We start from the raw sequence: 23,919 nt of genomic DNA on the forward strand, positions 1-23,919 counted from the left end.
TTGCAGTGAATATCTTAAGTATTTCTCTTCACAAGCAACAAGGAAGAGACATTGTAGAACAAAGAAGAAAAGGAAGAACACTGTCAGAAGTTGGATTTGAACCCACGCCTCCAGAGGAGACTGCGACCTGAACGCAGTGCCTTGGACCACTCAGCCATCCTGACACATAAAAAATTGAGTTTCATAAAAATTGGATAAAACTAATTAACCAAAATTACTTTTTCAAAGGTGCAATGTCCATGCTGCTGTTGAAACTATTGATTCAAATATTAGTAGTAAATTGCTTTTTCAATTAGTTTTCAAAGATGCTTAAAGTTGGATAAATCAAAAAGATATTGTAAAAATAACATTAACACGGAATTACCTATAGTTTAGGATTTTCCAAATATTTGAGAAAATGCTTGACACAAATAACATCTTCACATGCTCTACAATTAATGCCTGAATTTTGTATTGATTGATTGAGAGCTGCATTGAAAGAAAATCATTACTCCAAATGTGGCAGTTTCCAAAATACATTGAAAAGGGGATGTGCAGTATCTATTTTTCTAATTCATAGAATGCCAAGGAAAAATGCGGTAATTATTTTTTTTCGCTTTATTCAGGATTGGATTCCAAGTGTCTAGAATTTGTTGTCTTGTGGATTTTCACTCACCATAGAAAAGACATTTATGAACTTTCCAAGAACTGGCTAATGATTTTGGCTTACGGGCTTGATTGGATGCTATGAAGGAGTGTACAAGTAGGGTTTGTGTTCATGACCACTGGCTTAAAAGAGCAGTGTTCTTACTCCTGAGATATGGAGCCCTGATTCAGACGTTGGGGGATATTTTATTTTGCAAACTCAGTATATGAAAAAATGTTGACCAAAGAAAAAAATACATATAATATTGATGTCTGAAGTAGTATTTAAGTCCATATTTTTAGGGAAGAATGCAACATTTTCTTTGATTGGTATAAAGCAGAAATAATGGAAGGTTGATTATTCTTCAAAGTGGTTTGTGAAACAGATTTGCAGTGAATATCTTAAGTATTTCTCTTCACAAGCAACAAGGAAGAGACATTGTAGAACAAAGAAGAAAAGGAAGAACACTGTCAGAAGTGGGATTTGAACCCACGCCTCCAGAGGAGACTGCGACCTGAACGCAGTGCCTTGGACCGCTCAGCCATCCTGACACATAAAAAATTGAGTTTCATAAAAATTGGATAAAACTAATTAACCAAAATTACTTTTTCAAAGGTGCAATGTCCATGCTGCTGTTGAAACTATTGATTCAAATATTAGTAGTAAATTGCTTTTTCAATTAGTTTTCAAAGATGCTTAAAGTTGGATAAATCAAAAAGATATTGTAAAAATAACATTAACACGGAATTACCTATAGTTTAGGATTTTCCAAATATTTGAGAAAATGCTTGACACAAATAACATCTTCACATGCTCTACAATTAATGCCTGAATTTTGTATTGATTGATTGAGAGCTGCATTGAAAGAAAATCATTACTCCAAATGTGGCAGTTTCCAAAATACATTGAAAAGGGGATGTGCAGTATCTATTTTTCTAATTCATAGAATGCCAAGGAAAAATGCGGTAATTATTTTTTTTCGCTTTATTCAGGATTGGATTCCAAGTGTCTAGAATTTGTTGTCTTGTGGATTTTCACTCACCATAGAAAAGACATTTATGAACTTTCCAAGAACTGGCTAATGATTTTGGCTTACGGGCTTGATTGGATGCTATGAAGGAGTGTACAAGTAGGGTTTGTGTTCATGACCACTGGCTTAAAAGAGCAGTGTTCTTACTCCTGAGATATGGAGCCCTGATTCAGAAGTTGGGGGATATTTTATTTTGCAAACTCAGTATATGAAAAAATGTTGACCAAAGAAAAAAATACATATAATATTGATGTCTGAAGTAGTATTTAAGTCCATATTTTTAGGGAAGAATGCAACATTTTCTTTGATTGGTATAAAGCAGAAATAATGGAAGGTTGATTATTCTTCAAAGTGGTTTGTGAAACAGATTTGCAGTGAATATCTTAAGTATTTCTCTTCACAAGCAACAAGGAAGAGACATTGTAGAACAAAGAAGAAAAGGAAGAACACTGTCAGAAGTGGGATTTGAACCCACGCCTCCAGAGGAGACTGCGACCTGAACGCAGTGCCTTGGACCGCTCAGCCATCCTGACACATGAAAAAACTGAGTTTCATAAAAATTGGATAAAACTAATTAACCAAAATTACTTTTTCAAAGCTGCAATGTCCATGCTGCTGTTGAAACTATTGATTCAAATATTAGTAGTAAATTGCTTTTTCAATTAGTTTTCAAAGATGCTTAAAGTTGGATAAATCAAAAAGATATTGTAAAAATAACATTAACACGGAATTACCTATAGTTTAGGATTTTCCAAATATTTGAGAAAATGCTTGACACAAATAACATCTTCACATGATCTACAATTAATGCCTGAATTTTGTATTGATTGATTGAGAGCTGCATTGAAAGAAAATCATTACTCCAAATGTGGCAGTTTCCAAAATACATTGAAAAGGGGATGTGCAGTATCTATTTTTCTAATTCATAGAATGCCAAGGAAAAATGCGGTAATTATTTTTTTTCGCTTTATTCAGGATTGGATTCCAAGTGTCTAGAATTTGTTGTCTTGTGGATTTTCACTCACCATAGAAAAGACATTTATGAACTTTCCAAGAACTGGCTAATGATTTTGGCTTACGGGCTTGATTGGATGCTATGAAGGAGTGTACAAGTAGGGTTTGTGTTCATGACCACTGGCTTAAAAGAGCAGTGTTCTTACTCCTGAGATATGGAGCCCTGATTCAGAAGTTGGGGGATATTTTATTTTGCAAACTCAGTATATGAAAAAATGTTGACCAAAGAAAAAAATACATATAATATTGATGTCTGAAGTAGTATTTAAGTCCATATTTTTAGGGAAGAATGCAACATTTTCTTTGATTGGTATAAAGCAGAAATAATGGAAGGTTGATTATTCTTCAAAGTGGTTTGTGAAACAGATTTGCAGTGAATATCTTAAGTATTTCTCTTCACAAGCAACAAGGAAGAGACATTGTAGAACAAAGAAGAAAAGGAAGAACACTGTCAGAAGTGGGATTTGAACCTACGCCTCCAGAGGAGACCGCGACCTGAACGCAGTGCCTTGGACCGCTCAGCCATCCTGACACATGAAAAAACTGAGTTTCATAAAAATTGGATAAAACTAATTAACCAAAATTACTTTTTCAAAGGTGCAATGTCCATGCTGCTGTTGAAACTATTGATTCAAATATTAGTAGTAAATTGCTTTTTCAATTAGTTTTCAAAGATGCTTAAAGTTGGATAAATCAAAAAGATATTGTAAAAATAACATTAACACGGAATTACCTATAGTTTAGGATTTTCCAAATATTTGAGAAAATGCTTGACACAAATAACATCTTCACATGATCTACAATTAATGCCTGAATTTTGTATTGATTGATTGAGAGCTGCATTGAAAGAAAATCATTACTCCAAATGTGGCAGTTTCCAAAATACATTGAAAAGGGGATGTGCAGTATCTATTTTTCTAATTCATAGAATGCCAAGGAAAAATGCGGTAATTATTTTTTTTTGCTCTATTCAGGATTGGATTCTAAGTGTCTAGAATTTGTTGTCTTGTGGATTGTCACTCACCATAGAAAAGACATTTATGAACTTTCCAAGAACTGGCTAATGATTTTGGCTTATGGGCTTGACTGGATGCTATGAAGGAGTGTACAAGTAGGGTTTGTGTTCATGACCACTGGCTTAAAAGAGCAGTGTTCTTACTCCTGAGATATGGAGCCCTGATTCAGAAGTTGGGGGATATTTTATTTTGCAAACTCAGTATATGAAAAAATGTTGACCAAAGAAAAAAATACATATAATATTGATGTCTGAAGTACCATTTAAGTCCATATTTTTAGGGAAGAATGCAACATTTTCTTTGATTGGTATAAAGCAGAAATAATGGAAGGTTGATTATTCTTCAAAGTGGTTTGTGAAACAGATTTGCAGTGAATATCTTAAGTATTTCTCTTCACAAGCAACAAGGAAGAGACATTGTAGAACAAAGAAGAAAAGGAAGAACACTGTCAGAAGTGGGATTTGAACCCACGCCTCCAGAGGAGACTGCGACCTGAACGCAGTGCCTTGGACCACTCAGCCATCCTGACACATAAAAAATTGAGTTTCATAAAAATTGGATAAAACTAATTAACCAAAATTACTTTTTCAAAGGTGCAATGTCCATGCTGCTGTTGAAACTATTGATTCAAATATTAGTAGTAAATTGCTTTTTCAATTAGTTTTCAAAGATGCTTAAAGTTGGATAAATCAAAAAGATATAGTAAAAATAACATTAACACGGAATTACCTATAGTTTAGGATTTTCCAAATATTTGAGAAAATGCTTGACACAAATAACATCTTCACATGCTCTACAATTAATGCCTGAATTTTGTATAGATTGATTGAGAGCTGCATTGAAAGAAAATCATTACTCCAAATGTGGCAGTTTCCAAAATACATTGAAAAGGGGATGTGCAGTATCTATTTTTCTAATTCATAGAATGCCAAGGAAAAATGCGGTAATTATTTTTTTTCGCTTTATTCAGGATTGGATTCCAAGTGTCTAGAATTTGTTGTCTTGTGGATTTTCACTCACCATAGAAAAGACATTTATGAACTTTCCAAGAACTGGCTAATGATTTTGGCTTACGGGCTTGATTGGATGCTATGAAGGAGTGTACAAGTAGGGTTTGTGTTCATGACCACTGGCTTAAAAGAGCAGTGTTCTTACTCCTGAGATATGGAGCCCTGATTCAGAAGTTGGGGGATATTTTATTTTGCAAACTCAGTATATGAAAAAATGTTGACCAAAGAAAAAAATACATATAATATTGATGTCTGAAGTAGTATTTAAGTCCATATTTTTAGGGAAGAATGCAACATTTTCTTTGATTGGTATAAAGCAGAAATAATGGAAGGTTGATTATTCTTCAAAGTGGTTTGTGAAACAGATTTGCAGTGAATATCTTAAGTATTTCTCTTCACAAGCAACAAGGAAGAGACATTGTAGAACAAAGAAGAAAAGGAAGAACACTGTCAGAAGTGGGATTTGAACCCACGCCTCCAGAGGAGACTGCGACCTGAACGCAGTGCCTTGGACCGCTCAGCCATCCTGACACATGAAAAAACTGAGTTTCATAAAAATTGGATAAAACTAATTAACCAAAATTACTTTTTCAAAGGTGCAATGTCCATGCTGCTGTTGAAACTATTGATTCAAATATTAGAAGTAAATTGCTTTTTCAATTAGTTTTCAAAGATGCTTAAAGTTGGATAAATCAAAAAGATATTGTAAAAATAACATTAACACGGAATTACCTATAGTTTAGGATTTTCCAAATATTTGAGAAAATGCTTGACACAAATAACATCTTCACATGATCTACAATTAATGCCTGAATTTTGTATTGATTGATTGAGAGCTGCATTGAAAGAAAATCATTACTCCAAATGTGGCAGTTTCCAAAATACATTGAAAAGGGGATGTGCAGTATCTATTTTTCTAATTCATAGAATGCCAAGGAAAAATGCGGTAATTATTTTTTTTTGCTCTATTCAGGATTGGATTCCAAGTGTCTAGAATTTGTTGTCTTGTGGATTGTCACTCACCATAGAAAAGACATTTATGAACTTTCCAAGAACTGGCTAATGATTTTGGCTTATGGGCTTGACTGGATGCTATGAAGGAGTGTACAAGTAGGGTTTGTGTTCATGACCACTGGCTTAAAAGAGCAGTGTTCTTACTCCTGAGATATGGAGCCCTGATTCAGAAGTTGGGGGATATTTTATTTTGCAAACTCAGTATATGAAAAAATGTTGACCAAAGAAAAAAATACATATAATATTGATGTCTGAAGTAGTATTTAAGTCCATATTTTTAGGGAAGAATGCAACATTTTCTTTGATTGGTATAAAGCAGAAATAATGGAAGGTTGATTATTCTTCAAAGTGGTTTGTGAAACAGATTTGCAGTGAATATCTTAAGTATTTCTCTTCACAAGCAACAAGGAAGAGACATTGTAGAACAAAGAAGAAAAGGAAGAACACTGTCAGAAGTTGGATTTGAACCCACGCCTCCAGAGGAGACTGCGACCTGAACGCAGTGCCTTGGACCATTCAGCCATCCTGACACATAAAAAATTGAGTTTCATAAAAATTGGATAAAACTAATTAACCAAAATTACTTTTTCAAAGGTGCAATGTCCATGCTGCTGTTGAAACTATTGATTCAAATATTAATAGTAAATTGCTTTTTCAATTAGTTTTCAAAGATGCTTAAAGTTGGATAAATCAAAAAGATATTGTAAAAATAACATTAACACGGAATTACCTATAGTTTAGGATTTTCCAAATATTTGAGAAAATGCTTGACACAAATAACATCTTCACATGCTCTACAATTAATGCCTGAATTTTGTATTGATTGATTGAGAGCTGCATTGAAAGAAAATCATTACTCCAAATGTGGCAGTTTCCAAAATACATTGAAAAGGGGATGTGCAGTATCTATTTTTCTAATTCATAGAATGCCAAGGAAAAATGCGGTAATTATTTTTTTTGCTTTATTCAGGATTGGATTCCAAGTGTCTAGAATTTGTTGTCTTGTGGATTGTCACTCACCATAGAAAAGACATTTATGAACTTTCCAAGTACTGGCTAATGATTTTGGCTTATGGGCTTGACTGGATGCTATGAAGGAGTGTACAAGTAGGGTTTGTGTTCATGACCACTGGCTTAAAAGAGCAGTGTTCTTACTCCTGAGATATGGAGCCCTGATTCAGAAGTTGGGGGATATTTTATTTTGCAAACTCAGTATATGAAAAAATGTTGACCAAAGAAAAAAATACATATAATATTGATGTCTGAAGCAGTATTTAAGTCCATATTTTTAGGGAAGAATGCAACATTTTCTTTGATTGGTATAAAGCAGAAATAATGGAAGGTTGATTATTCTTCAAAGTGGTTTGTGAAACAGATTTGCAGTGAATATCTTAAGTATTTCTCTTCACAAGCAACAAGGAAGAGACATTGTAGAACAAAGAAGAAAAGGAAGAACACTGTCAGAAGTTGGATTTGAACCCACGCCTCCAGAGGAGACTGCGACCTGAACACAGTGCCTTGGACCGCTCAGCCATCCTGACACATAAAAAATTGAGTTTCATAAAAATTGGATAAAACTAATTAACCAAAATTACTTTTTCAAAGGTGCAATGTCCATACTGCTGTTGAAACTATTGATTCAAATATTAGTAGTAAATTGCTTTTTCAATTAGTTTTCAAAGATGCTTAAAGTTGGATAAATCAAAAAGATATTGTAAAAATAACATTAACACGGAATTACCTATAGTTTAGGATTTTCCAAATATTTGAGAAAATGCTTGACACAAATAACATCTTCACATGCTCTACAATTAATGCCTGAATTTTGTATTGATTGATTGAGAGCTGCATTGAAAGAAAATCATTACTCCAAATGTGGCAGTTTCCAAAATACATTGAAAAGGGGATGTGCAGTATCTATTTTTCTAATTCATAGAATGCCAAGGAAAAATGCGGTAATTATTTTTTTTTGCTCTATTCAGGATTGGATTCCAAGTGTCTAGAATTTGTTGTCTTGTGGATTGTCACTCACCATAGAAAAGACATTTATGAACTTTCCAAGAACTGGCTAATGATTTTGGCTTATGGGCTTGACTGGATGCTATGAAGGAGTGTACAAGTAGGGTTTGTGTTCATGACCACTGGCTTAAAAGAGCAGTGTTCTTACTCCTGAGATATGGAGCCCTGATTCAGAAGTTGGGGGATATTTTATTTTGCAAACTCAGTATATGAAAAAATGTTGACCAAAGAAAAAAATACATATAATATTGATGTCTGAAGTAGTATTTAAGTCCATATTTTTAGGGAAGAATGCAACATTTTCTTTGATTGGTATAAAGCAGAAATAATGGAAGGTTGATTATTCTTCAAAGTGGTTTGTGAAACAGATTTGCAGTGAATATCTTAAGTATTTCTCTTCACAAGCAACAAGGAAGAGACATTGTAGAACAAAGAAGAAAAGGAAGAACACTGTCAGAAGTTGGATTTGAACCCACGCCTCCAGAGGAGACTGCGACCTGAACGCAGTGCCTTGGACCATTCAGCCATCCTGACACATAAAAAATTGAGTTTCATAAAAATTGGATAAAACTAATTAACCAAAATTACTTTTTCAAAGGTGCAATGTCCATGCTGCTGTTGAAACTATTGATTCAAATATTAATAGTAAATTGCTTTTTCAATTAGTTTTCAAAGATGCTTAAAGTTGGATAAATCAAAAAGATATTGTAAAAATAACATTAACACGGAATTACCTATAGTTTAGGATTTTCCAAATATTTGAGAAAATGCTTGACACAAATAACATCTTCACATGCTCTACAATTAATGCCTGAATTTTGTATTGATTGATTGAGAGCTGCATTGAAAGAAAATCATTACTCCAAATGTGGCAGTTTCCAAAATACATTGAAAAGGGGATGTGCAGTATCTATTTTTCTAATTCATAGAATGCCAAGGAAAAATGCGGTAATTATTTTTTTTGCTTTATTCAGGATTGGATTCCAAGTGTCTAGAATTTGTTGTCTTGTGGATTGTCACTCACCATAGAAAAGACATTTATGAACTTTCCAAGTACTGGCTAATGATTTTGGCTTATGGGCTTGACTGGATGCTATGAAGGAGTGTACAAGTAGGGTTTGTGTTCATGACCACTGGCTTAAAAGAGCAGTGTTCTTACTCCTGAGATATGGAGCCCTGATTCAGAAGTTGGGGGATATTTTATTTTGCAAACTCAGTATATGAAAAAATGTTGACCAAAGAAAAAAATACATATAATATTGATGTCTGAAGCAGTATTTAAGTCCATATTTTTAGGGAAGAATGCAACATTTTCTTTGATTGGTATAAAGCAGAAATAATGGAAGGTTGATTATTCTTCAAAGTGGTTTGTGAAACAGATTTGCAGTGAATATCTTAAGTATTTCTCTTCACAAGCAACAAGGAAGAGACATTGTAGAACAAAGAAGAAAAGGAAGAACACTGTCAGAAGTTGGATTTGAACCCACGCCTCCAGAGGAGACTGCGACCTGAACACAGTGCCTTGGACCGCTCAGCCATCCTGACACATAAAAAATTGAGTTTCATAAAAATTGGATAAAACTAATTAACCAAAATTACTTTTTCAAAGGTGCAATGTCCATACTGCTGTTGAAACTATTGATTCAAATATTAGTAGTAAATTGCTTTTTCAATTAGTTTTCAAAGATGCTTAAAGTTGGATAAATCAAAAAGATATTGTAAAAATAACATTAACACGGAATTACCTATAGTTTAGGATTTTCCAAATATTTGAGAAAATGCTTGACACAAATAACATCTTCACATGCTCTACAATTAATGCCTGAATTTTGTATTGATTGATTGAGAGCTGCATTGAAAGAAAATCATTACTCCAAATGTGGCAGTTTCCAAAATACATTGAAAAGGGGATGTGCAGTATCTATTTTTCTAATTCATAGAATGCCAAGGAAAAATGCGATTGGATTCCAAGTGTCTAGAATTTGTTGTCTTGTGGATTTTCACTCACCATAGAAAAGACATTTATGAACTTTCCAAGAACTGGCTAATGATTTTGGCTTACGGGCTTGATTGGATGCTATGAAGGAGTGTACACGTAGGGTTTGTGTTCATGACCACTGGCTTAAAAGAGCAGTGTTCTTACTCCTGAGATATGGAGCCCTGATTCAGAAGTTGGGGGATATTTTATTTTGCAAACTCAGTATATGAAAAAATGTTGACCAAAGAAAAAAATACATATAATATTGATGTCTGAAGTAGTATTTAAGTCCATATTTTTAGGGAAGAATGCAACATTTTCTTTGATGGGTATAAAGCAGAAATAATGGAAGGTTGATTATTCTTCAAAGTGGTTTGTGAAACAGATTTGCAGTGAATATCTTAAGTATTTCTCTTCACAAGCAACAAGGAAGAGACATTGTAGAACAAAGAAGAAAAGGAAGAACACTGTCAGAAGTGGGATTTGAACCCACGCCTCCAGAGGAGACTGCGACCTGAACGCAGTGCCTTGGACCGCTCAGCCATCCTGACACATGAAAAAACTGAGTTTCATAAAAATTGGATAAAACTAATTAACCAAAATTACTTTTTCAAAGGTGCAATGTCCATGCTGCTGTTGAAACTATTGATTCAAATATTAGTAGTAAATTGCTTTTTCAATAAGTTTTCAAAGATGCTTAAAGTTGGATAAATCAAAAAGATATTGTAAAAATAACATTAACACGGAATTACCTATAGTTTAGGATTTTCCAAATATTTGAGAAAATGCTTGACACAAATAACATCTTCACATGATCTACAATTAATGCCTGAATTTTGTATTGATTGATTGAGAGCTGCATTGAAAGAAAATCATTACTCCAAATGTGGCAGTTTCCAAAATACATTGAAAAGGGGATGTGCAGTATCTATTTTTCTAATTCATAGAATGCCAAGGAAAAATGCGGTAATTATTATTTTTGCTCTATTCAGGATTGGATTCCAAGTGTCTAGAATTTGTTGTCTTGTGGATTGTCACTCACCATAGAAAAGACATTTATGAACTTTCCAAGAACTGGCTAATGATTTTGGCTTATGGGCTTGACTGGATGCTATGAAGGAGTGTACAAGTAGGGTTTGTGTTCATGACCACTGGCTTAAAAGAGCAGTGTTCTTACTCCTGAGATATGGAGCCCTGATTCAGAAGTTGGGGGATATTTTATTTTGCAAACTCAGTATATGAAAAAATGTTGACCAAAGAAAAAAATACATATAATATTGATGTCTGAAGCAGTATTTAAGTCCATATTTTTAGGGAAGAATGCAACATTTTCTTTGATTGGTATAAAGCAGAAATAATGGAAGGTTGATTATTCTTCAAAGTTTTTTGTGAAACAGATTTGCAGTGAATATCTTAAGTATTTCTCTTCACAAGCAACAAGGAAGAGACATTGTAGAACAAAGAAGAACACTGTCAGAAGAGGGATTTGAACCCATGCCTCCAGAGGAGACTGCGACCTGAACGCAGCACCTTAGACCGCTCAGCCACCCCGATTAGTAATAAATTCCTTTTTCAATTATTTTTCAAAGATGCTTAAAGTTGGATAAATCAAAAAGATATTGTAAAAATAACATTAACACGGAATTTACCTATAGTTTAGGATTTTCCAAATATTTGAGAAAATGCTTGACACAAATAACATCTTCACATGATCTACAATTAATGCCTGAATTTTGTATTGATTGATTGATTGAGAGCTGCATTGAAAGAAAATCATTACTCCAAATCTGGCAGTTTCCAAAATACATTGAAATGGGGATGTGCAGTATCTATTTTTCTAATTCATAGAATGCCAAGGAAAAATGCGGTAATTATTTTTTTTGCTCTATTCAGGATTGGATTCCAAGTGTCTAGAATTTGATGTCTTGTGGATTTTCACTCACCATAGAAAAGACATTTATGAACTTTCCAAGAACTGGCTAATGATTTTGGCTTATGGGCTTGACTGGATGCTATGAAGGAGTGTACAAGTAGGGTTTGTGTTCATGACCACTGGCTTAAAAGAGCAGTGTTCTTACTCCTGAGATATGGAGCCCTGATTCAGACGTTGGGGGATATTTTATTTTGCAAACTCAGTATATGAAAAATGTTGACCAAAGAAAAAAATACATATAATATTGATGTCTGAAGTAGTATTTAAGTCCATATTTTTAGGGAAGAATGCAACATTTTCTTTGATTGGTATAAAGCAGAAATAATGGAAGGTTGATTATTCTTCAAAGTGGTTTGTGAAACAGATTTGCAGTGAATATCTTAAGTATTTCTCTTCACAAGCAACAAGGAAGAGACATTGTAGAACAAAGAAGAAAAGGAAGAACACTGTCAGAAGTTGGATTTGAACCCACGCCTCCAGAGGAGACTGCGACCTGAACGCAGTGCCTTGGACCGCTCAGCCATCCTGACACATAAAAAATTGAGTTTCATAAAAATTGGATAAAACTAATTAACCAAAATTACTTTTTCAAAGGTGCAATGTCCATGCTGCTGTTGAAACTATTGATTCAAATATTAGTAGTAAATTGCTTTTTCAATTAGTTTTCAAAGATGCTTAAAGTTGGATAAATCAAAAAGATATTGTAAAAATAACATTAACACGGAATTACCTATAGTTTAGGATTTTCCAAATATTTGAGAAAATGCTTGACACAAATAACATCTTCACATGCTCTACAATTAATGCCTGAATTTTGTATTGATTGATTGAGAGCTGCATTGAAAGAAAATCATTACTCCAAATGTGGCAGTTTCCAAAATACATTGAAAAGGGGATGTGCAGTATCTATTTTTCTAATTCATAGAATGCCAAGGAAAAATGCGATTGGATTCCAAGTGTCTAGAATTTGTTGTCTTGTGGATTTTCACTCACCATAGAAAAGACATTTATGAACTTTCCACGAACTGGCTAATGATTTTGGCTTACGGGCTTGATTGGATGCTATGAAGGAGTGTACACGTAGGGTTTGTGTTCATGACCACTGGCTTAAAAGAGCAGTGTTCTTACTCCTGAGATATGGAGCCCTGATTCAGAAGTTGGGGGATATTTTATTTTGCAAACTCAGTATATGAAAAAATGTTGACCAAAGAAAAAAATACATATAATATTGATGTCTGAAGTAGTATTTAAGTCCATATTTTTAGGGAAGAATGCAACATTTTCTTTGATTGGTATAAAGCAGAAATAATGGAAGGTTGATTATTCTTCAAAGTGGTTTGTGAAACAGATTTGCAGTGAATATCTTAAGTATTTCTCTTCACAAGCAAGAGACATTGTAGAACAAAGAAGAAAAGGAAGAACACTGTCAGAAGTGGGATTTGAACCCACGCCTCCAGAGGAGACTGCGACCTGAACGCAGTGCCTTGGACCGCTCAGCCATCCTGACACATGAAAAAACTGAGTTTCATAAAAATTGGATAAAACTAATTAACCAAAATTACTTTTTCAAAGGTGCAATGTCCATGCTGCTGTTGAAACTATTGATTCAAATATTAGTAGTAAATTGCTTTTTCAATAAGTTTTCAAAGATGCTTAAAGTTGGATAAATCAAAAAGATATTGTAAAAATAACATTAACACGGAATTACCTATAGTTTAGGATTTTCCAAATATTTGAGAAAATGCTTGACACAAATAACATCTTCACATGATCTACAATTAATGCCTGAATTTTGTATTGATTGATTGAGAGCTGCATTGAAAGAAAATCATTACTCCAAATGTGGCAGTTTCCAAAATACATTGAAAAGGGGATGTGCAGTATCTATTTTTCTAATTCATAGAATGCCAAGGAAAAATGCGGTAATTATTATTTTTTGCTCTATTCAGGATTGGATTCCAAGTGTCTAGAATTTGTTGTCTTGTGGATTGTCACTCACCATAGAAAAGACATTTATGAACTTTCCAAGAACTGGCTAATGATTTTGGCTTATGGGCTTGACTGGATGCTATGAAGGAGTGTACAAGTAGGGTTTGTGTTCATGACCACTGGCTTAAAAGAGCAGTGTTCTTACTCCTGAGATATGGAGCCCTGATTCAGAAGTTGGGGGATATTTTATTTTGCAAACTCAGTATATGAAAAAATGTTGACCAAAGAAAAAAATACATATAATATTGATGTCTGAAGCAGTATTTAAGTCCATATTTTTAGGGAAGAATGCAACATTTTCTTTGATTGGTATAAAGCAGAAATAATGGAAGGTTGATTATTCTTCAAAGTTTTTTGTGAAACAGATTTGCAGTGAATATCTTAAGTATTTCTCTTCACAAGCAACAAGGAAGAGACATTGTAGAACAAAGAAGAACACTGTCAGAAGAGGGATTTGAACCCATGCCTCCAGAGGAGACTGCGACCTGAACGCAGCACCTTAGACCGCTCAGCCACCCCGATTAGTAATAAATTCCTTTTTCAATTATTTTTCAAAGATGCTTAAAGTTGGATAAATCAAAAAGATATTGTAAAAATAACATTAACACGGAATTTACCTATAGTTTAGGATTTTCCAAATATTTGAGAAAATGCTTGACACAAATAACATCTTCACATGATCTACAATTAATGCCTGAATTTTGTATTGATTGATTGATTGAGAGCTGCATTGAAAGAAAATCATTACTCCAAATCTGGCAGTTTCCAAAATACATTGAAATGGGGATGTGCAGTATCTATTTTTCTAATTCATAGAATGCCAAGGAAAAATGCGGTAATTATTTTTTTTGCTCTATTCAGGATTGGATTCCAAGTGTCTAGAATTTGATGTCTTGTGGATTTTCACTCACCATAGAAAAGACATTTATGAACTTTCCAAGAACTGGCTAATGATTTTGGCTTATGGGCTTGACTGGATGCTATGAAGGAGTGTACAAGTAGGGTTTGTGTTCATGACCACTGGCTTAAAAGAGCAGTGTTCTTACTCCTGAGATATGGAGCCCTGATTCAGACGTTGGGGGATATTTTATTTTGCAAACTCAGTATATGAAAAATGTTGACCAAAGAAAAAAATACATATAATATTGATGTCTGAAGTAGTATTTAAGTCCATATTTTTAGGGAAGAATGCAACATTTTCTTTGATTGGTATAAAGCAGAAATAATGGAAAGTTGATTATTCTTCAAAGTGGTTTGTGAAACAGATTTGCAGTGAATATCTTAAGTATTTCTCTTCACAAGCAACAAGGAAGAGACATTGTAGAACAAAGAAGAAAAGGAAGAACACTGTCAGAAGTGGGATTTGAACACACGCCTCCAGAGGAGACTGCGACCTGAACGCAGTGCCTTAGACCGCTCAGCCATCCTGACACATAAAAAACAAAGTTTCATAAAAATTGGATAAAACTAATTAACCAAAATTACTTTTTCAAAGGTGCAATGTCCATGCTGCTGTTGAAACTATTGATTCAAATTTTAGTAGTAAATTGCTTTTTCAATTAGTTTTCAAAGATGCTTAAAGTTGGATAAATCAAAAAGATATTGTAAAAATAACATTAACACGGAATTACCTATAGTGTAGGATTTTCCAAATATTTGAGAAAATGCTTGACACAAATAACATCTTCACATGATCTACAATTAATGCCTGAATTTTGTATTGATTGATTGAGAGCTGCATTGAAAGAAAATCATTACTCCAAATGTGGCAGTTTCCAAAATACATTGAAAAGGGGAAGTGCAGTATCTATTTTTCTAATTCATAGAATGCCAAGAAAAAATGTGGTAATTATTTTTTTTTGCTCTATTCAGGATTGGATTCCAAGTGTCTAGAATTTGTTGTCTTGTGGATTTTCACTCACCATAGAAAAGACATTTATGAACTTTCCAAGAACTGGCTAATGATTTTGGCTTATGGGCTTGACTGGATGCTATGAAGGAGTGTACAAGTAGGGTTTGTGTTCATGACCACTGGCTTAAAAGAGCAGTGTTCTTACTCCTGAGATATGGAGCCCTGATTCAGAAGTTGGGGGATATTTTATTTTGCAAACTCAGTATATGAAAAAATGTTGACCAAAGAAAAAAATTCATATAATATTGATGTCTGAAGTAGTATTTAAATCCATATTTTTAGGGAAGAATGCAACATTTTCTTTGATTGGTATAAAGCAGAAATAATGGAAGGTTGATTATTCTTCAAAGTGGTTTGTGAAACAGATTTGCAGTGAATATCTTAAGTATTTCTCTTCACAAGCAACAAGGAAGAGACATTGTAGAACAAAGAAGAAAAGGAAGAACACTGTCAGAAGTGGGATTTGAACCCTCGCCTCCAGAGGAGACTGCGACCTGAACGCAGCACCTTAGACCGCTCGGCCATCCTGACACATAGAAAATTGAGTTTCATAAAAATTGGATAAAACTAATTAACCAAAATTACTTTTTCAAAGGTGCAATGTCAATGCTGCTGTTGAAACTATTGATTCAAATATTAGTAGTAAATTGCTTTTTCAATTAGTTTTCAAAGATGCTTAAAGTTGGATAAATCAAAAAGATATTGTAAAAATAACATTAACACGGAATTACCTATAGTTTAGGATTTTCCAAATATTTGAGAAAATGCTTGACACAAATAACATCTTCACATGCTCTACAATTAATGCCTGAATTTTGTATTGATTGATTGAGAGCTGCATTGAAAGAAAATCATTACTCCAAATGTGGCAGTTTCCAAAATACATTGAAAAGGCGATGTGCAGTATCTATTTTTCTAATTCATAGAATGCCAAGGAAAAATGCGGTAATTATTTTTTTTCGCTTTATTCAGGATTGGATTCCAAGTGTCTAGAATTTGTTGTCTTGTGGATTTTCACTCACCATAGAAAAGACATTTATGAACTTTCCAAGAACTGGCTAATGATTTTGGCTTACGGGCTTGATTGGATGCTATGAAGGAGTGTACACGTAGGGTTTGTGTTCATGACCACTGGCTTAAAAGAGCAGTGTTCTTACTCCTGAGATATGGAGCCCTGATTCAGAAGTTGGGGGATATTTTATTTTGCAAACTCAGTATATGAAAAAATGTTGACCAAAGAAAAAAATACATATAATATTGATGTCTGAAGTAGTATTTAAGTCCATATTTTTAGGGAAGAATGCAACATTTTCTTTGATTGGTATAAAGCAGAAATAATGGAAGGTTGATTATTCTTCAAAGTGGTTTGTGAAACAGATTTGCAGTGAATATCTTAAGTATTTCTCTTCACAAGCAACAAGGAAGAGACATTGTAGAACAAAGAAGAAAAGGAAGAACACTGTCAGAAGTGGGATTTGAACCCACGTCTCCAGAGGAGACTGCGACCTGAACGCAGTGCCTTGGACCGCTCAGCCATCCTGACACATGAAAAAACTGAGTTTCATAAAAATTGGATAAAACTAATTAACCAAAATTACTTTTTCAAAGGTGCAATGTCCATGCTGCTGTTGAAACTATTGATTCAAATATTAGTAGTAAATTTCTTTTTCAATAAGTTTTCAAAGATGCTTAAAGTTGGATAAATCAAAAAGATATTGTAAAAATAACATTAACACGGAATTACCTATAGTTTAGGATTTTCCAAATATTTGAGAAAATGCTTGACACAAATAACATCTTCACATGATCTACAATTAATGCCTGAATTTTGTATTGATTGATTGAGAGCTGCATTGAAAGAAAATCATTACTCCAAATGTGGCAGTTTCCAAAATACATTGAAAAGGGGATGTGCAGTATCTATTTTTCTAATTCATAGAATGCCAAGGAAAAATGCGGTAATTATTATTTTTTGCTCTATTCAGGATTGGATTCCAAGTGTCTAGAATTTGTTGTCTTGTGGATTGCCACTCACCATAGAAAAGACATTTATGAACTTTCCAAGAACTGGCTAATGATTTTGGCTTATGGGCTTGACTGGATGCTATGAAGGAGTGTACAAGTAGGGTTTGTGTTCATGACCACTGGCTTAAAAGAGCAGTGTTCTTACTCCTGAGATATGGAGCCCTGATTCAGAAGTTGGGGGATATTTTATTTTGCAAACTCAGTATATGAAAAAATGTTGACCAAAGAAAAAAATACATATAATATTGATGTCTGAAGCAGTATTTAAGTCCATATTTTTAGGGAAGAATGCAACATTTTCTTTGATTGGTATAAAGCAGAAATAATGGAAGGTTGATTATTCTTCAAAGTTTTTTGTGAAACAGATTTGCAGTGAATATCTTAAGTATTTCTCTTCACAAGCAACAAGGAAGAGACATTGTAGAACAAAGAAGAACACTGTCAGAAGAGAGATTTGAACCCATGCCTCCAGAGGAGACTGCGACCTGAACGCAGCACCTTAGACCGCTCGGCCATCCTGACACATAGAAAAATAAGTTTCATAAAAATTGGATAAAACTAATTAACCAAAATTACTTTTTCAAAGGTGTAATGTCCATGCTGCTGTTGAAACTATTGATTCAAATATTAGTAATAAATTGCTTTTTCAATTATTTTTCAAAGATGCTTAAAGTTGGATAAATCAAAAAGATATTGTCAAAATAACATTAACACGGAATTACCTATAGTTTAGGATTTTCCAAATATTTGAGAAAATGCTTGACACAAATAACATCTTCACATGCTCTACAATTAATGCCTGAATTTTGTATTGATTGATTGAGAGCTGCATTGAAAGAAAATCATTACTCCAAATGTGGCAGTTTCCAAAATACATTGAAAAGGGGATGTGCAGTATCTATTTTTCTAATTCATAGAATGCCAAGGAAAAATGCGGTAATTATTTTTTTTGCTTTATTCAGGATTGGATTCCAAGTGTCTAGAATTTGTTGTCTTGTGGATTGTCACTCACCATAGAAAAGACATTTATGAACTTTCCAAGAACTGGCTAATGATTTTGGCTTATGGGCTTGACTGGATGCTATGAAGGAGTGTACAAGTAGGGTTTGTGTTCATGACCACTGGCTTAAAAGAGCAGTGTTCTTACTCCTGAGATATGGAGCCCTGATTCAGAAGTTGGGGGATATTTTATTTTGCAAACTCAGTATATGAAAAAATGTTGACCAAAGAAAAAAATACATATAATATTGATGTCTGAAGCAGTATTTAAGTCCATATTTTTAGGGAAGAATGCAACATTTTCTTTGATTGGTATAAAGCAGAAATAATGGAAGGTTGATTATTCTTCAAAGTGGTTTGTGAAACAGATTTGCAGTGAATATCTTAAGTATTTCTCTTCACAAGCAACAAGGAAGAGACATTGTAGAACAAAGAAGAAAAGGAAGAACACTGTCAGAAGTTGGATTTGAACCCACGCCTCCAGAGGAGACTGCGACCTGAACGCAGTGCCTTGGACCGCTCAGCCATCCTGACACATAAAAAATTGAGTTTCATAAAAATTGGATAAAACTAATTAACCAAAATTACTTTTTCAAAGGTGCAATGTCCATGCTGCTGTTGAAACTATTGATTCAAATATTAGTAGTAAATTGCTTTTTCAATTAGTTTTCAAAGATGCTTAAAGTTGGATAAATCAAAAAGATATTGTAAAAATAACATTAACACGGAATTACCTATAGTTTAGGATTTTCCAAATATTTGAGAAAATGCTTGACACAAATAACATCTTCACATGCTCTACAATTAATGCCTGAATTTTGTATTGATTGATTGAGAGCTGCATTGAAAGAAAATCATTACTCCAAATGTGGCAGTTTCCAAAATACATTGAAAAGGCAATGTGCAGTATCTATTTTTCTAATTCATAGAATGCCAAGGAGAAATGCGGTAATTATTTTTTTTCGCTTTATTCAGGATTGGATTCCAAGTGTCTAGAATTTGTTGTCTTGTGGATTTTCACTCACCATAGAAAAGACATTTATGAACTTTCCAAGAACTGGCTAATGATTTTGGCTTACGGGCTTGATTGGATGCTATGAAGGAGTGTACACGTAGGGTTTGTGTTCATGACCACTGGCTTAAAAGAGCAGTGTTCTTACTCCTGAGATATGGAGCCCTGATTCAGAAGTTGGGGGATATTTTATTTTGCAAACTCAGTATATGAAAAAATGTTGACCAAAGAAAAAAATACATATAATATTGATGTCTGAAGTAGTATTTAAGTCCATATTTTTAGGGAAGAATGCAACATTTTCTTTGATTGGTATAAAGCAGAAATAATGGAAGGTTGATTATTCTTCAAAGTGGTTTGTGAAACAGATTTGCAGTGAATATCTTAAGTATTTCTCTTCACAAGCAACAAGGAAGAGACATTGTAGAACAAAGAAGAAAAGGAAGAACACTGTCAGAAGTGGGATTTGAACCCACGCCTCCAGAGGAGACTGCGACCTGAACGCAGTGCCTTGGACCGCTCAGCCATCCTGACACATGAAAAAACTGAGTTTCATAAAAATTGGATAAAACTAATTAACCAAAATTACTTTTTCAAAGGTGCAATGTCCATGCTGCTGTTGAAACTATTGATTCAAATATTAGTAGTAAATTTCTTTTTCAATAAGTTTTCAAAGATGCTTAAAGTTGGATAAATCAAAAAGATATTGTAAAAATAACATTAACACGGAATTACCTATAGTTTAGGATTTTCCAAATATTTGAGAAAATGCTTGACACAAATAACATCTTCACATGATCTACAATTAATGCCTGAATTTTGTATTGATTGATTGAGAGCTGCATTGAAAGAAAATCATTACTCCAAATGTGGCAGTTTCCAAAATACATTGAAAAGGGGATGTGCAGTATCTATTTTTCTAATTCATAGAATGCCAAGGAAAAATGCGGTAATTATTATTTTTTGCTCTATTCAGGATTGGATTCCAAGTGTCTAGAATTTGTTGTCTTGTGGATTGTCACTCACCATAGAAAAGACATTTATGAACTTTCCAAGAACTGGCTAATGATTTTGGCTTATGGGCTTGACTGGATGCTATGAAGGAGTGTACAAGTAGGGTTTGTGTTCATGACCACTGGCTTAAAAGAGCAGTGTTCTTACTCCTGAGATATGGAGCCCTGATTCAGAAGTTGGGGGATATTTTATTTTGCAAACTCAGTATATGAAAAAATGTTGACCAAAGAAAAAAATACATATAATATTGATGTCTGAAGCAGTATTTAAGTCCATATTTTTAGGGAAGAATGCAACATTTTCTTTGATTGGTATAAAGCAGAAATAATGGAAGGTTGATTATTCTTCAAAGTTTTTTGTGAAACAGATTTGCAGTGAATATCTTAAGTATTTCTCTTCACAAGCAACAAGGAAGAGACATTGTAGAACAAAGAAGAACACTGTCAGAAGAGAGATTTGAACCCATGCCTCCAGAGGAGACTGCGACCTGAACGCAGCACCTTAGACCGCTCAGCCACCCCGATTAGTAATAAATTCCTTTTTCAATTATTTTTCAAAGATGCTTAAAGTTGGATAAATCAAAAAGATATTGTAAAAATAACATTAACACGGAATTTACCTATAGTTTAGGATTTTCCAAATATTTGAGAAAATGCTTGACACAAATAACATCTTCACATGATCTACAATTAATGCCTGAATTTTGTATTGATTGATTGATTGAGAGCTGCATTGAAAGAAAATCATTACTCCAAATCTGGCAGTTTCCAAAATACATTGAAATGGGGATGTGCAGTATCTATTTTTCTAATTCATAGAATGCCAAGGAAAAATGCGGTAATTATTTTTTTTGCTCTATTCAGGATTGGATTCCAAGTGTCTAGAATTTGATGTCTTGTGGATTTTCACTCACCATAGAAAAGACATTTATGAACTTTCCAAGAACTGGCTAATGATTTTGGCTTATGGGCTTGACTGGATGCTATGAAGGAGTGTACAAGTAGGGTTTGTGTTCATGACCACTGGCTTAAAAGAGCAGTGTTCTTACTCCTGAGATATGGAGCCCTGATTCAGACGTTGGGGGATATTTTATTTTGCAAACTCAGTATATGAAAAATGTTGACCAAAGAAAAAAATACATATAATATTGATGTCTGAAGTAGTATTTAAGTCCATATTTTTAGGGAAGAATGCAACATTTTCTTTGATTGGTATAAAGCAGAAATAATGGAAGGTTGATTATTCTTCAAAGTGGTTTGTGAAACAGATTTGCAGTGAATATCTTAAGTATTTCTCTTCACAAGCAACAAGGAAGAGACATTGTAGAACAAAGAAGAAAAGGAAGAACACTGTCAGAAGTGGGATTTGAACCCTCGCCTCCAGAGGAGACTGCGACCTGAACGCAGCACCTTAGACCGCTCGGCCATCCTGACACATAGAAAAATAAGTTTCATAAAAATTGGATAAAACTAATTAACCAAAATTACTTTTTCAAAGGTGTAATGTCCATGCTGCTGTTGAAACTATTGATTCAAATATTAGTAATAAATTGCTTTTTCAATTATTTTTCAAAGATGCTTAAAGTTGGATAAATCAAAAAGATATTGTCAAAATAACATTAACACGGAATTACCTATAGTTTAGGATTTTCCAAATATTTGAGAAAATGCTTGACACAAATAACATCTTCACATGCTCTACAATTAATGCCTGAATTTTGTATTGATTGATTGAGAGCTGCATTGAAAGAAAATCATTACTCCAAATGTGGCAGTTTCCAAAATACATTGAAAAGGGGATGTGCAGTATCTATTTTTCTAATTCATAGAATGCCAAGGAAAAATGCGGTAATTATTTTTTTTGCTTTATTCAGGATTGGATTCCAAGTGTCTAGAATTTGTTGTCTTGTGGATTGTCACTCACCATAGAAAAGACATTTATGAACTTTCCAAGAACTGGCTAATGATTTTGGCTTATGGGCTTGACTGGATGCTATGAAGGAGTGTACAAGTAGGGTTTGTGTTCATGACCACTGGCTTAAAAGAGCAGTGTTCTTACTCCTGAGATATGGAGCCCTGATTCAGAAGTTGGGGGATATTTTATTTTGCAAACTCAGTATATGAAAAAATGTTGACCAAAGAAAAAAATACATATAATATTGATGTCTGAAGCAGTATTTAAGTCCATATTTTTAGGGAAGAATGCAACATTTTCTTTGATTGGTATAAAGCAGAAATAATGGAAGGTTGATTATTCTTCAAAGTGGTTTGTGAAACAGATTTGCAGTGAATATCTTAAGTTTTTCTCTTCACAAGCAACAAGGAAGAGACATTGTAGAACAAAGAAGAAAAGGAAGAACACTGTCAGAAGTTGGATTTGAACCCACGCCTCCAGAGGAGACTGCGACCTGAACGCAGTGCCTTGGACCGCTCAGCCATCCTGACACATAAAAAATTGAGTTTCATAAAAATTGGATAAAACTAATTAACCAAAATTACTTTTTCAAAGGTGCAATGTCCATGCTGCTGTTGAAACTATTGATTCAAATATTAGTAGTAAATTGCTTTTTCAATTAGTTTTCAAAGATGCTTAAAGTTGGATAAATCAAAAAGATATTGTAAAAATAACATTAACACGGAATTACCTATAGTTTAGGATTTTCCAAATATTTGAGAAAATGCTTGACACAAATAACATCTTCACATGCTCTACAATTAATGCCTGAATTTTGTATTGATTGATTGAGAGCTGCATTGAAAGAAAATCATTACTCCAAATGTGGCAGTTTCCAAAATACATTGAAAAGGCAATGTGCAGTATCTATTTTTCTAATTCATAGAATGCCAAGGAGAAATGCGGTAATTATTTTTTTTCGCTTTATTCAGGATTGGATTCCAAGTGTCTAGAATTTGTTGTCTTGTGGATTTTCACTCACCATAGAAAAGACATTTATGAACTTTCCAAGAACTGGCTAATGATTTTGGCTTACGGGCTTGATTGGATGCTATGAAGGAGTGTACACGTAGGGTTTGTGTTCATGACCACTGGCTTAAAAGAGCAGTGTTCTTACTCCTGAGATATGGAGCCCTGATTCAGAAGTTGGGGGATATTTTATTTTGCAAACTCAGTATATGAAAAAATGTTGACCAAAGAAAAAAATACATATAATATTGATGTCTGAAGTAGTATTTAAGTCCATATTTTTAGGGAAGAATGCAACATTTTCTTTGATTGGTATAAAGCAGAAATAATGGAAGGTTGATTATTCTTCAAAGTGGTTTGTGAAACAGATTTGCAGTGAATATCTTAAGTATTTCTCTTCACAAGCA

General features: G+C 33.8%; 8 non-coding genes across 8 annotated transcripts; all 8 read right to left on the reverse strand.

Annotated features, from left to right (window-relative positions):
* Positions 1-1,093: 1,093 nt before the first annotated feature.
* Positions 1,094-1,176, reverse strand: TRNAL-CAG (transfer RNA leucine (anticodon CAG)). The gene has a single exon. It is a non-coding gene; the product is annotated as a tRNA-Leu (tRNA).
* Positions 1,177-2,105: 929 nt separating this feature from the next.
* TRNAL-CAG (transfer RNA leucine (anticodon CAG)) lies at positions 2,106-2,188 on the reverse strand. Its single transcript has one exon. It is a non-coding gene; the product is annotated as a tRNA-Leu (tRNA).
* Positions 2,189-4,131: 1,943 nt separating this feature from the next.
* TRNAL-CAG (transfer RNA leucine (anticodon CAG)) lies at positions 4,132-4,214 on the reverse strand. Its single transcript has one exon. It is a non-coding gene; the product is annotated as a tRNA-Leu (tRNA).
* Positions 4,215-5,143: 929 nt separating this feature from the next.
* On the reverse strand, positions 5,144-5,226 carry TRNAL-CAG (transfer RNA leucine (anticodon CAG)). Its single transcript has one exon. It is a non-coding gene; the product is annotated as a tRNA-Leu (tRNA).
* A 4,948-nt stretch (positions 5,227-10,174) lies between these two features.
* Positions 10,175-10,257, reverse strand: TRNAL-CAG (transfer RNA leucine (anticodon CAG)). The gene has a single exon. It is a non-coding gene; the product is annotated as a tRNA-Leu (tRNA).
* A 2,806-nt stretch (positions 10,258-13,063) lies between these two features.
* Positions 13,064-13,146, reverse strand: TRNAL-CAG (transfer RNA leucine (anticodon CAG)). Its single transcript has one exon. It is a non-coding gene; the product is annotated as a tRNA-Leu (tRNA).
* A 3,854-nt stretch (positions 13,147-17,000) lies between these two features.
* On the reverse strand, positions 17,001-17,083 carry TRNAL-CAG (transfer RNA leucine (anticodon CAG)). Its single transcript has one exon. It is a non-coding gene; the product is annotated as a tRNA-Leu (tRNA).
* A 2,944-nt stretch (positions 17,084-20,027) lies between these two features.
* Positions 20,028-20,110, reverse strand: TRNAL-CAG (transfer RNA leucine (anticodon CAG)). Its single transcript has one exon. It is a non-coding gene; the product is annotated as a tRNA-Leu (tRNA).
* Positions 20,111-23,919: the final 3,809 nt, after the last annotated feature.

Source organism: Taudactylus pleione, unplaced genomic scaffold (assembly GCF_031769625.1).
Source record: "Taudactylus pleione unplaced genomic scaffold, aTauple2 ptg000177l, whole genome shotgun sequence".
Taxonomy (NCBI): domain Eukaryota; kingdom Metazoa; phylum Chordata; class Amphibia; order Anura; family Myobatrachidae; genus Taudactylus; species Taudactylus pleione.